Raw genomic sequence first — 15,075 nt, 5'->3', positions numbered from 1 at the left:
CTTGCCCACCTGTACCCCTGTGTCAGAAGCATGTCCCCCAGGCAGTTTACTGTCAAGGCTTCCCTGCTGCCCTATGCCCCTTTGCCCCTGTTTTCCTATCTCAGTCTAGGTAAAACCGCAGTCACTGCAATAGTTTCCAGCGGCATAGGTTGGCTTATAGCATTATCTGCTGCAGATTTTGTGTGTCTGCTGCAGGGATTGTGTGTATGTGCATTGGCCTTGAATCTCCCAGGTAGGAGGCCTTCCAAGCAGTATGTGTCTGTGTTTTTGATTAATCTCTGCAGGTTTTATATGTGTTCATGTGAACAGGGTAGCGTTGTCTTTGCAGGCTGTGTGTGTTTGTGTGTGTGTGTGTTGTTATGAGACACGTCGACAGTGTGTCTTTTTAAAGGGTGTCTGTCTTAGCAGATGTTGGCGACTGTCAGTCACTCTTATTGGCCTTTCCTCTCTGTACAGAAATCTATAAGAACACTGGATGTAAGAGGGTCTGCTCTGTGCAGAATAGTCAGGTACTTCTCGGCACACTGCAGACGTCTGAGCAAAGTCACGTGTGAAGTTCTTCCCCATAGTTTGGTAGAATTAGGCAGGTTTGAGTGAGACTTCAGCACAACCTCCAAATGTGTGAGTGACAAAAGCACCCAAGGCTACTTGTATGATAATGCTGCAAAGGGTTACTGTACTCTCTCGTCAACTGTGTGTTGATGAGGATTGTACTATGATATAGGAGTCTATGTGAAGGATTCCATTCTGCTCTGCTTGTCACTTCAGCAGGAAGGGGAGAACAAGATGAACAAGCAGAAAATGCTAGAAGAGGCCAGAATAGAGAAATAAGCGCGACACAGAGAGAAAAACACGAAGGGTGGAGTAAAGTAGTTAATAGATATTGATCAAAATGTGAAAGAAATACGTTTGTAGGGGAGGGACTGAGAATTCTTGAAGAAGGGCAGGAAAAGAAATGTAATGAACATTATGTGGAAATTTCCAAAAGTGTAATGATATGTTGTGAGCTAAAAATGTGATTTAAGTGTGAATTGAATGTGAGTCTTCAAGAGTTATAGGTGTAATGTGCTGTTTAGTGGTACCAATAATTGAACCAACTTTAGAGCTATGGATCTGGTATTTATTCCCAATCAACAAACGGTGTAAATGAACCAAATGTTGGAATCAGTGTATTTTCCTGCTTGTTACCAATTTTACCTTAGTGAGATAGCTAGGAGGTCCTAGGTTTCAACTGTCCTCCTGTATAAATAGGTTAATGTCAAATCACAAGGGGGGAGAGTAGAGGTAGGAGAGATAGGGACTCGTCCTCCACGAAACTTGTCAAATAACCAAAAAGAGAGTCCCTTGTATTGCAGAAGGAAAGCGCACTCCTTGCTAGGACTGTAAAGAAAATAAAAACGTTTTCTTTCAAATAACCCTCACCCCTTCCCCAGGTCTCCCCTCGGTGGCATGCGTCATCATGGTCCATCCCTGCCCTCTATGGACAGGGGCATGCTGCTACCTACAAATATGCGGGAGCACTTAATAGAAAAATAAGGGTGTCCCTGTACACCTATACACCTATGTGGTCTTGTTATGAAGATGGAGTGGGTTTTGGAAGTGAACGTAAAAAATATCAAAATAGTGTGACAAAAACAAAAAAACAATTCTACCCCTAAATGAGTTACAGAAATCTGGGGACAAGCGGGAAATGCTAGAGGCGTGACTACCAACTGTTTCCCTGGTTGGTCGACTAGTTTCAGGCCATACCCCAAGGCTTTTCTTCAGGACCTCAAAGGAGAAATGATGCTCCCACTCCTGATGTTGCTATCAGCACAGTTAAAGTGATAAAAATAAGGACAAAAGTATATACAGCACCTAATTGGTTTGCTTTAAATCTCAAAAGTCTTGCAGAGGTACGAAGAGAGAGACAAAGGAAAAATTGCTCGACCTTCTGGTCTACAATGGGTTAAAAATCATTGGTGATTCACTGGTTATATAGTGGTGAAAATACACCAAAACAGTGCGTATTAAGTGGGAAAATGCTGTGATAATTGGACTAACAAGACATTACAAACGTATAAACATTTAAAAAGCATAAATTGCAAGCACATTGTCATGTTACCGTGGTGATTGAGGTTAATTACATACATGATCAGAGACCTTCACTGGGCCTCATGAGTCCTTCGAGGAGTTGAAGAGACGCCTGTAGTCAAACCCTGAAGGCACGTTAATAAATGAGAAATTCTCGGAAGTTAGAATACTGTCTAAAACGACGTGACAAATCGCTTACGAGATGTTGGGCAGAGCACGTCTACTAACTTCGTCAAGGCTACTCCCTTTCGGCAAACCTGATTTGCTCACTCGAGGCTCTGATGTTACTGGAACAGCTTGTGTGGCCCCACTAAAGATACTGATCAAGCCTCCCAGGGTAGGATGTCAGACAGGACACAATTTAGAGAGGGCCCTGTTGCAGGGATTCTGCCCAAGAACAGAGCTATGCGTAGGATTATGGGTTCTTAGTGAGTAGGGACTGAGTCATCCTACCACATGAGTACCCATAAGCCCAGGACTGACTAGCTATAGTGTGTCACTTGCTCTCCTACTCACTCACAGAGAAACAAGTGATTAGACACCCCAAAATACGACATTCCCAGATCTCCTCTTCAGCTCATCTCTTTTCCTGTAAAGCCATGGCTTAAGGTGGGGATTGATTTGGTGGGTCCGTTCAATTTTCTTCCCTACAACTTACGCTTTGCGTTTGTGTTAATGGATTTTCACAGCAAGTGGCCTGAAGTCAAGTTTTGTGCTTCTCCCACAGCAGGCAATGCTATTCTTTTCCTTAAATAGATCTTTATAAGAGAAGGGTTTCCAGAGGCTCTAGTTTCTGATAATGGTGTGCAGTTTGTCAATCAGGAAATGAGCGTGTTTTTGAATGAATCTGGCGTGAAACATCTAAGAAGTTCGGTTGGACATCCGCAAACCAACGGTCTGGTTTAAAGGATGAACAGGGTTGTGGTGGATGCATTAAGTGGGCTAAACATAATTGTTTTGATGTGGAGGGTGCTGTCAGATCCATGTTGTGGTGTTATCGCACAACGCCACATTCTCTCACAATAGTTGCACCCTTTGTTTCACTCAAAGGTAGAGTACCCACTTCTGCTCTTTATCCAGCTTGGCTTTTAAGAACTGTTTGTGACAAAGTTTCATGTTGGGTGGATCATGTTGCTTTAGAATCTCGAGTCAAAGTTGCGCAGAAGATATCCGACAGGTATAATCAAAAGAAGTCAGCCAAGACAGTCAATTTGCGTCCTGGGGACATGGTTCGGGTCAGAAACACTAATTTTGTCACAAAAGGTGGTATGTCCTTTGATGAACCTGTCTGTGTCGAGAAAGTATGTGGTGGTGCCATTATGGTACGTGGTGGGCATTGGTGGCATGCGGGAAACGTTGTGAAAGTTCAGTCTACTGTACATAATTGTAATGGCACCAGGGGTGATGTTGTTTTGCCTTCTGGACTAACTAATGTTTCTGCAGGTAAAGCTTCTGAAACCATTATGACAAGTCATGTGCCAAGGAGGTCTATTCGTGTTAGACGAGTTCCTTGGAGTTTACGATGAACTTTTCAAAATTTCTATGTTATCTCATCTGCATTAATTGTTCTATACTAGATATTTTTCTTGTATTTCCATGTTCAGGCATTCTGACTTTTGTTAATTATTGTTTCTTCGTTTATTTTTATTGTATGCTTTTAATTTGGTTGTTTTTAACAAAAGGAGGTAATATGTTGTACCTAGATATGCTTGTTTAAGGTTCTATACAGAACCCCATGTGTTGTCATGGTGTTGGGATGCGGGGAGTTCTAAGAAAGACAGTTGGTGCCTCTCTTCTGTCGTGAGAGGAGCGGTGGCTCGTTGTTCCCACGAATAAATACTGAAGACTAAGCTACTGTGTCCAGTGGTGTTAAATTGTGTTTGGGGACACAACAGTACTTAACCAGGGTTAATCACATCATTACACCTTGCTTCTCGCTCAACCTTCATTGGCCGTTGTAGATGTGACATTAATTTCTACCTCATCTCGGGCAATGGGCACTCCATGTCATCCCCACTGGATAGCCAGCCTGTGCCATCCGGCACTAGAGAGAACCTCCTCGTGCTCGGGATACTCCCTCCCGACTATAGTCCTGTCAGCACCTGCATCCTCCAGGGTAATGAGCTTCCTCCCTTGGAGGATAACTAACAACACAGACCCCAAGATATTTGAATGGATGCACCTAGGAACATCCGTGTCCCCTTCCAAAATGGTGATTGCTGCTAGATTGAGTCCAACAGGGGCCCATTACCCAAGTTAACAACTCACTATAATGGGTGCTGCTGGGACACGTCTGTCACCTGACAGTTCTTTACTGAATGCACCCTCAGTGGGACCCCTGTTGCAAGTTATCCCTTTGAGCTTGAAAGGATGTTCTTTTCCTTTTGTACTGACTTGAAACCCAATTCCTTTTTGTCTGCGTCCTACCGATTTGAATGTTCTACGGTTCCTACAAATTAAGTAGGACTGTGTATTCTGCACAACATAAACGTCAAAATATGGGAACTTGGTTCACGAGTATCATCAGGAATTGTTGGCCTGGTTCCTAACTAGCTCATAGTGCCCGATCTGAACCCCCTAAACTCTCTAAGGTACCAGATGGTATCAGCAACCACGAACATGACCACTTTATTACTTTCCAAGGGAAACATGGAAACAGACCTACCCTTTTGTTGTTTACTTTTGCATGCCCAAGGTGAACACAAGAAAGATACAAATTGGCTTTTCAAACATTTATTGAAACAGAGTGTGCTGCAATTATCAGGCAAAACAAACAAAGCAGTGTAACCAGCATTACAAGAATAGTATAAAAGACAAAGATGTAATGCTTTCCCTTTTGGGTCCACTTTGGTTCTCCCTTAGTTTTGCGTTTTAGGCTGTCTGTGCTCGCTCTGCATAACCACATATAACACATTTGTGTTTGTGATATTATTTTGAGAATACGCTGTACGCTTTTGTTATTCAAGGACTATTCTTGGGATTTCATCTACACATTTCACACAAGGTGCTTGGAATACATAACAGCATAGTGTACTGTTTTCTTTGCTCGTCCAGCAACAGCTCCTTACATTTAGACATAACACGGTCGCACAACTGCAACTCCAGCACAATAGTTTATGATATAAATGGTGTTCCGTCCCCTTGGGGGCAGAGAGGAGAATTCCGGCAGAGAGGACTGTTCTGGAATGACAGCAGTGCCCGACATGCAGCCCTGCATAAACTAAGCCAGCCTGTGTAGAATGGTTAGCCTCCATCTGTGTTTGCATCAGTCTTTGTGTGTGTGTTAAATTTTAAAGCAAAAACAATTCTGTTGTGTTTAGACATTTCTAAGGCCCACGGTTTGATTTTAAAACCTGCTATTTCCACTCAATGGCAGAATCGTTCTCAGTTGACTTTGTCCATGCTGTAAGAGAGACGTGTCATGAAGTGTAACATAGAATGTATAAGGTACAATATTATTTAAAGAATATATGTGATTTGACCATGCTGTCAAGGCATTGTCCACAACAGCCGATGCATTTTCCAAATGAATCCTGTCAATTTATCTTAAGCGTTCAGCGGTTTCCACAGTTCATTGTAAGTGGTGTATATGAATCTTTTAGAATGTGGTGACCTAGGACCCAACAAGAAATCTTGTAAACCCATGTCATCAGAAAGGAAATATAGATGTTCCGTAACTGCAGATAATGTGGAATGTTGTAACCATTGCTATGTTGAAGCAGGTTCTGATTATCAAAAAGGAGAACAGCGAGGCTTGGCAATCAGGAACAGTTTACATTTAATGAAACAATAATGACCAGAAACATCAGCCACATCTCCTACAGCTGCATGCTGAAATTCCCTTTGCATTAGGTACATGGCATGCTTTATTCTGTACGCCCGGTGCAATAAAGTGAAGCTTGTCCCCCTTTGGGCAGGAAATACTGGTACAGTGGATCATAAATTGTGTCTTTACATGTTTGATTCCCTCTGATAGAAGGGACCATAAATACCAACTGAAAGTCACATTCTGAGGTGGTCCAGGTGGCTGGGTGTGTTGTGTGTATTATCTCGCTTACTGCTAGGCATTGTTTGGGCTTTATTTGATGACTGCAACTGACTGGCTGCTCTGGAATCGTCCTTAGCCGGAATGCAGGCTCTCTGCTGTGCATTTATTTGTGTTTATGAGTGTGTGCATCTGACTTGTTTCTTTAGGTATTACATCCTGGGGCCATATGAGATTTACTGCTGCAATCTCCCAGGTGTGTTGAGACTTGTTCCATATCTCGGGCCAGGTGGGCGACCCTATTTTGCATGCGCAAACGGATTTGCGACCCCTTTGCGCATGCAAAATACAATAGGGCCATGTACATACCCTATGTAGCGAGTCACAATTTTTTGCGACTCACTAAATAGGATTTGAGACTCTTTATTAGGAAGGGTCGTTCCAAGGGGGTCCCTTCCTAATAGCGACTCGCTATCCTATGTAAGAATGTTTTGTGACCACAATTGCGGTTGCAAAACACTTGTAATTTACCACCCTCTTCAAAAGGGTGGTAACCCATTCACAAACGGGAAAGGGTCCCCGTTGCAAATGCAGGGGGAAATATTTTTTAGGGGTCCCAGGGTCCACAACCTGCCTTTAAAAAATGAAGGGAAGAGGTCCCGTTTGCAACTGCACAGGTACATATTTTTAGGGATCCCAGGGACCACCACCTGCCCTTAAAAAAAGGAAACAAAAACAGACTGCTTTAAAAAAAAAAGCTGCTTTATTTTCAATCAGTCCCAGACATGGAGGTCTGCTGAACCCAGCAGGCCACCATCCTTGGGAGGGCCAGCCATTCCCAATGGGGTTGCAATTTGCAAGTGCCTCATGAATATTCATGGGGCATGAAATTTGTGACCCCATTGGGAATCGCTAACAGTGTCTCAGACACTTTTGTACATGGCGTTTACCGACTCTCAAATTGCAACTTCCAATCGAGCGCAATTCGCGAGTCACAAATTTTCATGGTAGTACATCTGGCCCCTGGTGTCTCCATCACATGAAGTGCTAGCGGTGAACAGAGGGGGCTGTGTTACGTTGATCGGATAAAGTGTCACTCTGAAACCGTAACAAGTGTTTTATGGTGAATTTAGGTAGCGCAGGCAACAGTTGTTCTGTGGTGTGCTGGACTCCTAAGAGCGGGATCTTTCTATAGATTAATCCGAAGCTAACATTCCCCCATCTATTTGAGTGTCTTGAGCATGGACGGTTCCTCTTTCTGGCTTGTGGTACGAGCGTTTCCCCTGGCATTGGCTGTCCTAATCAGGCGTATTCCCCCTGCTTTCTGGGTAGCCTTCTTCACACAGGCACATATTAGTTGTAGGTTGCAGCACAGCAAGAGCAAGATTACAACCACTGGTAACAAGGCTTTGCATAAGTCTGCGATCCATAAACAAACCTGTGAACAATTCTATGTTTGGGGCACCACCTTCTTTAATCATGACCTGCTGTAGGTTGACAGTGAGCCTTTGTATAGGTTTTTCATGGGGATGAAGGTACAGCAGGTTGTACCTATCTTGGCGCATACACACCCTTCCATTGTGTTCATTAAGTCCAACACATACCGGTGCTGCATCACCGGGAGTAAGATGGTGTGCATTTTTTCATTCTGTTGAGGCCATCTTCAGTGGTGTTCATCATTTTCAGCAGTTCCCACCTGGTGATCTGCAGCCACCGAGTGTAGGCCTTGGTTTGCACGATGAAGAAGCGGGTTGAACCTCCTACACATATTTGCGCATCGGTGAAGAGCCAGAACTCTTCAGAAATGCCTTGAATCTGTCCAAACCAAAGTACCCAGCTGACCATCTTCTGCGTACTTGGTGTAGAAGCGGGGTGCCTTTGCTGATGGGATGGTGATGCAGTGCAGAAATATTACTCCGGGTATGACCAATGTTGCCGTGTAGAGGGTGACCAGTGAGCAGACCCCTCTCCAGTCTGGGACGAGCTGGCTGTAGGCGTGGGCGCTGCATTACCAGTATTAGTTCATCATGGTGGAGGTGCCCCACTGGATATCATTATTATAGGTTATACTCTTGCATTTTGCTGTTTCCCCCCCCCCAACCCCCCCCGCCCCTGGGCATTGTCCCTTTCCCCCTAAAACACAAGGAATACACTGACAGCTACCTGACTACACTGAGTTTCTTCTTACCTTCTATCCATATGTACCATCCTGTCTCTGATTTCCAGGGGTCTTGGCATTGCGTCAGTAGAGTGTCATTCAACCTACCTGTACACGATCTGTTGTCACTTTTGTTCCCCAAATTAATGGCTCTGCAGGTGAAGTGAATATTGCGGTCTCTATTTGGGCTCAAAGATATCTATTCTGAACCAATTCAGCTCTGCTTCCCAACTTTTGAGCAAGCTCCATTGGCTACCTATTGGAAAGCGCTCAAAGTTCAAAGCCCTATGCATCTCTCACAAAATCCTATGCAAGCAAGGAGCACCCAGCCTAGCTGCCTAGATGCAATTTTCAATGCCCTCAGAATACTATTCTCTGTCAGTGCATCCACATCCCTCGCCACAGCAGAGCCAGAACAGGAGGTTACTCCTTCCATGTCCTAGCTCCGACTCTATGTAATTCTATGCCTCCTAACCTTAGAAAGATTCAAAATCCTTTACTTTTCTGCAAACAGACTGACGATTTTGCTTCTCTGCCTCTGTGATATCTTCTGACACCTGGACCCTCATCTCCTCCCCAAGGCAGGCAACCTCCAGGTGTTTTGCTTTCTAAGGCTCTTCACCCCACCCCCGCTTGTAAAGGGTCAAAGTGGTAGCACCCATGCACTAAGTGCCCTTATCAGCTGCGGAAATAAAAGACTGTGTACACCAATGCCCAGTGAAGGCCTGAAACAGACACAAAAAGGAATGTGTACTACGTGTTCACCTCCTCTATTTGTACCTCATAAGGAGCTACCTGTGCACTTCCTCCATTTGTATGTCCCGGGCAAGCTTCTTTGTTGATGCTTGTGATCCTTGTACTGTCAACCATGGCTGATGTCTGCCGTGTGCATCAAGTCACTCCCCTGATTTAGTTGTCAGTGAACCTTGCTGAGCGAGCACACAGACATAAGGGAGTGTTGCAGGGTTTCTGCACATACACAGAACCATGCGCAGGATTATGGGACCTCGGTGTATAGGGGCTAAGCCTTCCTACCACCTTAGTGCCCACGAGCCCAGGTCTGACTAGCTATAGTGTCTCACTCGCTCTCCTACTCACAAACGGAGGAACCAATGATAAGACAACCAAGAACACAACACTCCTGTATCTTTCCGGAATCACGGTAACAAGACACACCTTTTTCTCTCACATTCTCGTACTTGTCCACAATAAGATCAGACTAACGTGCTCAAAAATGCAGTATACGTGCCACAACCAGCAGCAACATGTATAATATCAATACAGTTAGCATTGCAGCAAGGCAATGTATCATAAGGGGAGATGTCATGTTATAAAGACTGTGGATAAAGGACTATAAGGCCTAACCACCCTCCCCTTTGTAAGCAGAAGTATTATTATATAATAGAAGATATCTGGGCTTTGTCAGCAGACCCCATACCTCATGCCATAGATCGCATTTCTACATCACAGGTGCATGTTGCTCTTCTCCCTGGAAAGGTCCCTTTCCAAGTGTGTGTCACCCAAACGTGTATCCCCATAATATCAAAGTACAAGCTTCCAGCAAGAACAGATGCCTTGGTATGTTTTGTCTAAGATGCTAGGGCCTGGCCAGAACAGAATAACAAGAGTCTGTGTTTATCGACCTTGCTCACAATGTTCAGACTAAACTCCAGGAACAGACAGAGAACAAGCACAGCAGAGAGTTCTCATGTGAAAGGCATGAACAGAGTTTCGTAAAAATAAAGGCATGTAGTGTTGTGCGCAAAAGCAGCATCATGGCTACCGGGCTCATGCTAACTAAAAGATGTCGACAATGACTCTAGCACCCACATGACAGGAGTATGGAAAGTGATGAACACGGAATAAAGTAAAGCTGAATTTAAGAAATGCCCAAAGGTTTAAATGCTGCATTCACCCTCAAGCAACGGACATCTTGTCCCACTCTGCCAACGCCCCAACCACCCACAGAGTATCATGCTCGCAGCAAACGGAATTAAATAGAACCATTTGTTCTATCGGGTTTATACAATTGCTTAGTGTAATATATTTACTTTACCGAACCAAAGAGTATTTAAAGCACATACAAAGAAACGAACACACCAACACGAGAAATAGATTTAATCATATATTGTAAAGGGTATTGAATACCGCTGGCTGTCACAAATACAAATTAAATTGCAGGAAGACAATGAGTGACTGTCATGAGAGAGTGACATATAGTGAATAGTGAAATGAACAGTACACTATATACATGACAAATACATTGGTGACATGAAAAAAGGAAGAAAAAAAATCTTTAAAGTATTGTCCTATATGATTTTACACATGGAATGTGAGACCCATTGATGAATCAAATCGTGATCAAGAGAACTGTGTGGACATATGTTAGATGTCGATGTTTCGACCCTGGAAGCAGCTCACACTGGTATGCATCAGAGCAGGTCTTCCTCAGGACTGTGAACGGAGGAGTGGACAGCCACAAAGCAGACTCTTCAATGAATGAGATCAGGAATTTGGAGCCGTGAATCAATTCCAAGGTTAAACTTCACTAATGTTCAAGTTCAGTAGTAGTGCCGCAATTAGGAGAGTTCATCCTAACTGCAATGGCACTGTTGCTCAGAGGATCTCTATGGGCTCAATTGACATCCAGCAGCTGGTTGGAGTCACATGTTGGGAGCCTTGACTAAATATTCAGTGATGACAAAATAGTTGTGTGTCTTCCAGGAGCAGCGCTCGTCCGTCTGACCGCTTCTTAGACGAGTTAAAGCAAACATAAGACATTAAGTCAGATACCATGGTAAGGTAGAAAAAGACAAAAAGCACACACTTCTTGGCAGTAGGGATATCGAAGGTATATCACTGGCAGTGATTAAATCTCTATTATAAATGCTGCAATCTTCCCACAAATGATTGTACCAACCCCAGGTAAGTGCAAAGATAACTTAACAAACAGAAAAGTAAAGATAGGAGTTGGAACTTCAGCTGATCCTGTGTGAACAGGAAAGTATTGTCAAGAACAGTGTGAATGGAGCTGCATTTGTTATATACTTCCTGAAGTGTTACCTTTATTACATCGTGAAGAGTTTCCTTTGTCATACACTTCCTGAAGAGTTACCGTTATTATACACTTCGTAAAACTGAAGCAGCATATCCTGATTCATCTCTTTTTCCACAATGTCTTCTTGTTTAAACAGGGCTCGACAAATCCACTCGACCGCTCGCATTTGCGAGGTAAATTTTATGTGTTCGAGCTACTTTTATGTCCCATTCGCCCTTTCTGGCGAGTAGGAAAACCTACTAACTTTTGTCCTCCGTCTTTGAAAACGGAGCAAATGTGACAACATAACAAGATTTAAAGGCCTTTTTATTGCTCACAAAGTAAATGAGCAATAAAGATGCCTTTAAATCTTGTTATCTTGTCACTTTTGCTACGCTTTCAGAGACGGAGGTCAAGTAGGTTACTGTTAGGTCGATGAGATTTTTTAAGGTACTAGACCTGCAGGACTAGTACCATTTTTCAGATTTTTCGAGCCCTGTTAAATGAAATCTTGACCATGTGCGTCTTCCTAAAGCTATACCTCTAGCGAATGGGTGCTCCGTGAGTGCCCTTTCTTTACTAAGTTACTCTGTAAACACTGGTAAATCACCTCCTTTTCTGAATTACGTTGTGGCATGTTCAATAGAACATTTAGTTAAATATCTGTGTATGGTGAAATGTCTCTTGGTTACTTTAAAAAATGGTAAAGAAGAGATGTCTTTTACAAATATTTAAATATTGTGTATTTACATTCTCTTACATTTCCATTTAGTGATAAATCTCTTTACATCCAACAGGAAACCAGCCTTGAATGCACAAATGATTATGAATAATGACAATAATCGTGTAAATCTCCAAAAAGCCGTCAGAAAAAATGAGCTCCAATATTCAGGTAAAGAGCTGCACAGTCAGAGACTGAGGAACCTGAACATAAACTGATAGATCCTGGAAGAAGCAGTCAAGAGCAATTCAGTGGATGTAAGAACCTGAGCTGTGCACCTCCACACCACAAGACGAAGAAATGACCTCTAGAAATATAACACAACAACAATAACTAACTACTGCCTGTATAAATAAGTCTCAAAGCTTTGATCATTGGATCGGTGTGAGGTGGATACATCATTGCTCTGTTTCCTGTAATGATGGCAGACCACCATTCAGTGCGCTAGTTGTATTGTAAACTATTTCTGGCTAAACCACAGGAGCAAGAGAAAAGCACAATGGAGTGGAGCCAGACATCTGAAGAATAAAGGAAAGAGAGAGTCGTTGATCTACAACAGACTGTCCCAATTTGCATCGACCTGAAGGAAGACTAATCTTTACCCATAAACATGCAAAACCATTATACAATCTAAAGACATAACCACCTACAAAGAAGCTTTACTTGGCACAATTATAATATATGTTGTTGGTGAGTCTTGTATTTCGTTGTGAAATCTGAAATCAAGCATCCAACATACCACACACATACAGAGAATGTGAGAATAACACAAGTGCTTTATCAACCATGTTAGCTCTTCAGGAAACACAGTCATGGGAAGCAGACAATTATAAAGCCGACCCAGAGACACTAACCAAGAAAGAAGAATCAAACACATGCAGCAAGAACTTTAGTTTGTCATCACTACTAAAGAGCCATCAGCAAACACACACAGGAGAAGCAACGTGCAAATGCAATGAATGTGTGAAGAACTTTAGTCAGTTATCACACCTCAAAATACATCAGCGATCACACACAGGGGAGAAACCATTCCATTGTAGCGAATGTGGAAGTAGTTTTAAGGAATCTTCAAAATTAAGGAATGATCAGCGAATACACACTGGAGAAAAGCCATTCCAGTGCAGTGAATGTGTGAAGAGCTTCAGTCAATTATCAATCCTGCGAAGACATCAGCAAACGCACACTGGGGAAAAACCGTACCATTGCAGTGAATGTGTGAAGGACTTCAGTCAGTTATCACACCTCAAAATACATCAGCGATCACACACAGGGGAGAAACCATTCCATTGTAGCGAATGTGGAAGTAGTTTTAAGGAATCTTCAAAATTAAGGAATCATCAGCGAACACACACTGGAGAAAAGCCATTCCAGTGCAGTGAATGTGTGAAGAGCTTCAGTCAATTATCAATCCTGCGAAGACATCAGCGAACACACACTGGGGAAAAGCCATACCATTGCAATGAATGTGGAAGTACTTTTAGTCATTCCTCAACTCTCAGGATACATCACCGAACACACACAGGAGAAAAGCCATTCCAGTGCAGTGAATGTGTGAAGAGCTTCAGTCAGTTATCACACCTACAAGGACATCAGCGAACACACACTGGGGAAAAGCCATACCATTGCAATGAATGTGGAAGTACTTTTAGTCAGTCATCAACTCTCAGGATACATCACCGAACACACACAGGAGAAAAGCCATTCAAGTGCAGTGAATGTGTGAAGAGATTCAGTCAGTTATCACACCTACGAGGACATCAGCGGACACACACAGTGGATAAACCTTACCATTGCAGTGAATGTGTGAAGAGCTTCAGTAGTTTATCAACCCTCCGGCGCCACCAGCGAACACACACGGGGGAAAAACCGTACCATTGCAGTGAATGTGTGAAGAGCTTCAGTCGTTTATCACAACTCAAAATACATCAGCGATCACACACAGGGGAGAAACCATTCCATTGTAGCGAATGTGGAGGTAGTTATAACGAATCTTCAAAATTAAGGAATCATCAGAGAATACACACTGGAGAAAAGCCATTCAAGTGCAGTGAGTGTGTGAAGTGCTTTAGTCGATTATCAATTCTATGAAGACATCAGCAAACACATACAGGGGAGAAACCATACCATTGCAGTGGATTTGGAAGTAGTTGCAGAAAGGATTTTCAGCTAACTACAGGGATTAGTGATAACACCTATAAAAACAACACACTTAAATAAGTTTAACAAGCACAGACTGGAGAATATTTGTAGCTGGTTTTGGTGTTTGGCCATTTTGTGCAAGAACTGGTTCAATGACAGCTGCTAGAGAACAGCGTCCAAAGGCACAAGAAGTCAAAGTAGGAAAGTGTGACCTGTAACTCTGAGAGTTAATACCTGCAGTGCACAACATTTACCTCCGAAGCCCTGACGTGGGAAAAAATGATGCTCATTTCGATCATCACATGCATATGTAAAAGCACCCACCATAGTGGCACTTCCTCAGCGGTGTCCAATATCAAGGTGGACTCTTGGGAAATTTGCTGGCTCACCACTGACTATGTAAATGATTCACGGTGAGATTAATTGTATATGAATATATTTTAGACGTGTCTTATTTACAAAGAATCACCCAACCAACTCCTAACTGCTGAAAGGACAGAATCAGTGCATGATGGCAGAATTATGGATCGGAGAGAGAGCTGTTGAAAAGTTTAGTTCTGAATAGGTTTCTGAAAGCTTGATGGTTAGGTAAAGATTGAATCTTGAGCAGTAAAGAATTCCAGCTCTTAGAGTCCAGAACTATCGACTCCCTGCTTTACATTTCTTGAACCTTGGCACTGGAAAATACATCTGGATTCAGAAGTAAAGGAACACAAATGATACAGATTTTTCACATAAATTATATTGAGGTTTGTGTTTACAAGTAAAAAGAAACACTTGTTTTATAAACTGCCGGTGAATGAATGGACATAAAAAGTACGTGCTGCCTCATGAGCAAACATTGAATCTTTGTGATGCCGTTGGGATGTCCTCAGACCACAAATAAGATAGATCGTAGGATTCTGAATCATCTGTAAGGTGCTTTTGTGTTGCTGGAACAGCCAAATACACAGTGTTCTTAT

At 42.8% G+C, this 15,075-nt stretch overlaps 1 pseudogene; it reads left to right on the top strand.

Annotated features, from left to right (window-relative positions):
• Positions 1 to 15,075, top strand: part of LOC146839477 (uncharacterized) — a 115,412-nt pseudogene that overhangs the window by 42,006 nt on the left and 58,331 nt on the right.

Source organism: Triturus cristatus, chromosome 4_1, assembly GCF_964204655.1.
Source record: "Triturus cristatus chromosome 4_1, aTriCri1.1, whole genome shotgun sequence".
Taxonomy (NCBI): domain Eukaryota; kingdom Metazoa; phylum Chordata; class Amphibia; order Caudata; family Salamandridae; genus Triturus; species Triturus cristatus.
This window is presented reverse-complemented; position numbering and strand designations above follow the sequence as displayed.